Source organism: Leopardus geoffroyi, chromosome C1 (genome assembly GCF_018350155.1).
Source record: "Leopardus geoffroyi isolate Oge1 chromosome C1, O.geoffroyi_Oge1_pat1.0, whole genome shotgun sequence".
NCBI classification, from domain to species: Eukaryota; Metazoa; Chordata; class Mammalia; order Carnivora; family Felidae; genus Leopardus; species Leopardus geoffroyi.
Window position 1 is genome coordinate 160,227,667 of NC_059328.1, and position 5,511 is coordinate 160,233,177.

General features: G+C 39.0%; 1 non-coding gene across 1 annotated transcript; it reads left to right on the forward strand.

Moving 5' to 3' along the window:
• The first annotated feature begins 3,416 nt into the window (after nt 1-3,416).
• LOC123600170 lies at nt 3,417-3,524 on the forward strand. Its single transcript, XR_006713544.1, has one exon. It is a non-coding gene; the product is annotated as a U6 spliceosomal RNA (small nuclear RNA).
• Nucleotides 3,525-5,511: the final 1,987 nt, after the last annotated feature.

The following is a 5,511-nucleotide window of genomic DNA, read 5'->3' on the forward strand; positions in this document are numbered from 1 at the left end:
TACAAACATCGTGTCTGTTCCACATTCTTGCCAACACTTGGTATTGTCAGTGTTTTTGAATTTTAGCCATTTTACTGCCTGTGTAGTGGTATTTTATTGCCATTTTAATTTGCACTTCCCTAATGACTAATGATACTAAACATCTTTTTATGCACTTGCTATGTTCTTCTTTGGTGACATGTCCTCAAATCTTTTGCCTTTATTTTATGTATTTTTAAAAAATATCTATTTATTTATTTTCAGAGAGAGGGAGTAGGGTACAGCTCAGAGCATCAGCACAGAGCCTGACGTGGGGCTCAATCTCACAAATTATGAGATCATGACCTGAGCTGAAACCAAGAGTCAGAAGCTCAACCAGCTGAGCCACCCAGGTGCCCCTCAAATCTTTTGTCTTAAAAAATAAATCAGGTTATCTCTTTGGTACTGAGGTTTAAGAGTTCTTTGTTTTGGATATAAGAGCTTTATCAGATTTATGTTTTAGAAATACTTTCTTCCAAAAGAACGATGTAGGTTAGCCAAAAACCAGAGGATTTCTGATAAGTTGGTAAACCTAAAATTGCAGCTACTTGGGGCGTCTGGGTTACTACTTGGTTAAGCTTTTGACTTGGTTTCAGGTCAGATCATGATCTCAAGGTTTGTGGGTTTGAGCCCTGCATTGGACTCCATGCTGACAATGTGGAGCCTACTTGGGATTTTCCCTCTTCCTCTCTCTGACACCCACCCCTCCACACTCATGCTTGCACTCACTCTCTCTCAAAATAAATAAATAAAATTGTGGCTTCTTGAATTTCTAATGTCAAATTAGAGTTCTATATATTAATACATTGATACTTTGATGTAGACTTAGGAACAATGTCGAAAGACCTCTATAAAAAGATGATTTGGATGCTTTGCCCTTGAAGCAGTTCATCTATGCATACAAAATCAGTTCTAAAGGAGCTGTAGGTAAATTCTCATATAAAATGCTTCCAGACTGAAGTAAATATTCCCCACAGTGGGGATGGATTTAAATTATGGCAGCTCTAATGCTTACAGGAAAAGTAGAATATACTCTAGGAAGGGAGGGAGATAAAGGACACTTAGGTAGGCAAGCTCCTGTGTGTCCTCTTCTGGTTTTTCTCTTAATCTCCTTAAAATACATTTTTTTCTCTTTTTCTTGGTAGCTTTTAAGTTTTACATAATTTCAAACTTACAGAAAAGCTGAAAGAAAAAATACAAGGAACTCCTAAATACTCTTTATTTAAATTCACCAATGTTTACATTTTACCCTAACTTAAATGCATTTTACATTTAATTTTTTAAGTATTTCATAGAGAAATTATGGTCTAGTTCTTTTTTTAGTGTTTATTTATTTTTGAAAGAGAGAGAGAGAGAAAAAACATGCTTATGTGGGGGAGGAGCAGAGAGAGAGGGAGACAGAGACAGAGATTCCTTGCTGTCAGCACAGAGACTGACTCAGGGCTTGAACTCATGAACCGTGAGATTATGATCTGAGCCGAAATCAAGAGTTGGACACTTAACCAACTGAGCCACACAGGTGCCCCAAGGCCTAGTTCTTTTTGAAGTTTTTATTTCCATTCGTCTCTAGCCTAAGTGGTAGAAAAAGTAGCAATTAACACCCTAATTAAAATCCTGAAAGACAGAGACACAAAGAATCCTGTCACAGAACGCTGGAGACCCAGCACTATCCATAGCCACCGTCATGAAGCCAACCACCATTCAGCTGTGTAGTCTAGCTTTGCAGCCCGTTTCCTGACCTCTTCCTGGTATGGTTGGCTCCTACTACAGGCCATTGTACTTGACTTTTAGTTTTGATGACTGATATTGCTTTTAACAACCTAATCTTTGTGTGTTCTCAACCATTGGTAATTCTGGGAAACAGCCAACCCAGTTCAGCTCACCAGGGACCTTAACCTGGTACCCTGCTTTGCCTAAGCCCGAACAGCAGGCAACTTAGCAAGCAGTAGTATTTGCAAGGAGGCACAACTAGTGATACTAGGTATCCCAGCACTGAGAACCAGAGAACCAAGACATATGAGTGCTGAAAGGACCTTGAAATCATTCAATACAACTCTTTCATCTTCAGACGAGGACACTGAGACCCCAAGAGATTTAATACTTTATCCAAGGTCACAAGTAAGTTGGTAGCCAAGGCATGACTAAAATTCTAGTTTCGTGCTTTTTCTGCAATATAACGCTGCCTCTAATAGTTATTACTACTAATAATTAATTTTCAGCTGCAAAAACTCATGTGTTCACTCATGAAGTTAACATATATTTATTGAGCATTTACAAAGTTCTACATACAAGGTATACAAGATATTTAATCTGCCTTCCCAGATCTTACTTTCTGGCAGAGAAATAGATGATTAAAAAGTAATTATGCACAGCAGAAAACAGTAGAGAAGTTCCTCAAAAAATACGAAGAAGTTCCACTTCTGGAACTGAAAGCAGGGACTCGAACAGATATCTTTATACAGTATTAGTTCAAACTGCCATAAAAAATACCACAGACTGGGTGCCTTACACAACATAAATTTATTTTCTCACAGTTTTGGAGAAGTCCAAGACCAATGTGGTATCAGGGTGTGTTTCTGATGAGGTCTGTCTTCCTAGCTTGTAGACAGCTGCCTTCTTGTGTCCTCACCTAGCCTCTTCTCTGTGCATGCAGACAAATCAATCTCTGGTGTCTTTCCTCTTCTCTTAAGGACATCAGTTGTATCAGATTAGGGTCCCACACTTATGATATCATTTAACTTTAATTATCTCGCTAAAGGCCCTATCTCTAAATATAGTCATAATGCGGGCTAGAGCTTTAACATGAATTTTATGGAGACACAATTTAGTCCATAACATATACCAATATTCAGAGCAGCATTAATCATAGACAAAAGGTGGAAACATCTAAATGTCCATTGATAGGTGAAGGGATAATCAAAATGTGAAATATACCTACAATGGAATATTATTCAGCCTTCAAGAAGACAGATATTCTGACACATGCTACAACATGGATGAGGCTTGAGGCTATGACACTAAGTGAAATAAGTCAGACACAATAGGATACATACATGATTCTACATACATGAGGTACCTAGAATAGTCAAAATCATGGAGACAGAGAGCAGAACAGTAGTTCTCAAAGACTGAGGAGAAGGGGAAATGGGAGTTATTGTTTGATGGGTACTGGATTTCAGTTTGGGATGATGGAAAAGTTGTGGAGGAGGATGATGGTGATGGTGGCACAACAGTGTAGATTTACTTAATGCCACTGAACTGTACACTTGAAACAGTTAAATGTAAGTTTTATGATATGCATATTTTACTATGGTAAAACAAAAATGTAATTTTGACTTCAGTATGTGGCCATAATACTGAGAAACTGGATTTACTCTCCACTTAAAATTGAGAAGCAAGTGTTTGCTTCAGCAGCACATACACAAAAATTGGAATGATACAGAGAAGATTAGCATGGCCACTTTTGCAGGGATGACACCCAAATTCATGAAGCATTCCATTAAAAAGAAAAATTAAGGGGCACCTGCGTGGCTCAGTCAGTTGAGCATCCAACTCTTGGTTTGGGCTCAGGTCATGATCCCGGGGTCATGGGATCCAGTCCTATGTCAGGTTCCATGCTGAGCATGGAGTCTGCTTGGAATTCTTTCTCTCTCTCCCTCCTCCCTCTGCCCCTTCCCCGCCCCCCCCCCTTTTTCTCTCTAAAATAAAATTAAGAAACAAGACAAAATATGAAGCAATGGTTTTTAGATACCGGACACTCAAAACCTAGGACAATAATCCCTCAGAGAAAAGAAATAGATGAGGTGAGCCCTACGATAGCTAGTTTAATGCCTACAGAGTTTCCAGGCTGTAGCACAGGGAGGAAAATCCCAAACAGAGCCCAGAAATCTCCCTGAGTTGAGTAGCCAGGGTTGTGAATTTGGAGGAACCAAGGTATACAGAATTCACAGGGTAGGGCCAGAGAAGAGAGAGCTGCACACAGAGAGAGAGCAAGGGCTTCAGAAAACTGTGGTTCCTTTTTAGTCTTCAGGCAAGAACTAACTGGACATGGGAATGAAGAATGTACCCAAATAAGGGAAAGACCCACTGGAAAGGAGCACACAATCATCAGACTTCACGCAGGGCCTGGAATAATTTATGTTCCCAGCACCCTGAGTGGACCCTGAGTGGATAAATCTTGTGCTACACTGGTCATCGAGAAGAATGCTCATAAGAGTATTGGTATTTGTATGGCCAAACTCAAATCCCTAATCTAATCATTTAAAAAATCAGGAAATCTAATAAAGGAGCATCCTGTTATAACCTAACCAGTGTCTCTGAAAACCTCAAAGGTCATCAAAAACAAGGAAATTCTAAAAAACTGTCAGCCAAGAGGAGCCTAAGGAGACATGACAAATAAATTTAATTTGATATACTAGGAGAATCCTGAAAAAAAAGTATATTATGGGAAGGTTAAAGGAATCTGAATAAACTTTAGCTGATAATAATATATCAATATTGTATCAATATTGGTTCATTCATTATAACAAAAATACCATACTGATGTAAGATGTTTATAATAGGGGAAACTGGATGTCAGGTGGGAGTGAGTGCCATGGTTAATATGAGAACTTTTTATACTATTATATTAGTCTTCTATAGTTATAACAAAATACCATAGATTGGGGGCTTAAACCACAGAAACTTATTTTCTCACAGCTCTGGAGGCAGGAAGTCTAAGATCATGGTGCCTTCAGGGTTGGTTTCTAGTGAGATCTCTTTTTGGCTTGTAGACAGCTGCCTTCTTACTGTGTCCTCACTTGGACTTTCCTCTGTGCATGCATGTGGAGAGAGATTGACCTCTGGTGTCTCTTCCTCTTCCTACAAGGACACATGCTATGGCCTCACCCTTATGACATCACTTAACCTTAATTATCTTCCTAAATGCCCTATTTCCAAATACAGTCACATCAGAGTTAGAGCTTCATATGAATTTTGAAGGGACAATTCAGGCCATAACAGAAGAAAGAGATGGGTGGGGCGCCTGGGTGGCTCAGTTGGTTAAGTGTCTGACTCTTGATTTTGACTCAGGTCATGATTTCACGGTTCATGAGATCCAGCCCCACATTGGGCTCTGTGCTGACAGCACGGATCCTGCTTGGGATTCTCTTTCTTCCTCTTTATCTGCCCCTCCCCCACTTGTGCTCTCCTCTCTCTCTCTCTCTCTCTCTCAAAATAAATAAATAAACTTAAAAAAAAAAAGAGACAGAGAAAAAGAGATGGGAGTACAAGACATTTTGAAGAAATAATGGCTGAAAATTTTCCAAATTTAATGAAAATCCTAAACCCATAGATCTAAGAAGCTCAACAAACCCAAGTGTAAGAAACAAGAGAGAAGTACACCAAAGTAAGTACACATCCGAATCAACTTGTTCAAAACCAGCAAAAAGAGAAAAATTTTAGAAACTGCCAGAAAAACAAAGATAAGAATGACAGTAAACCAGTAAAGTTCTT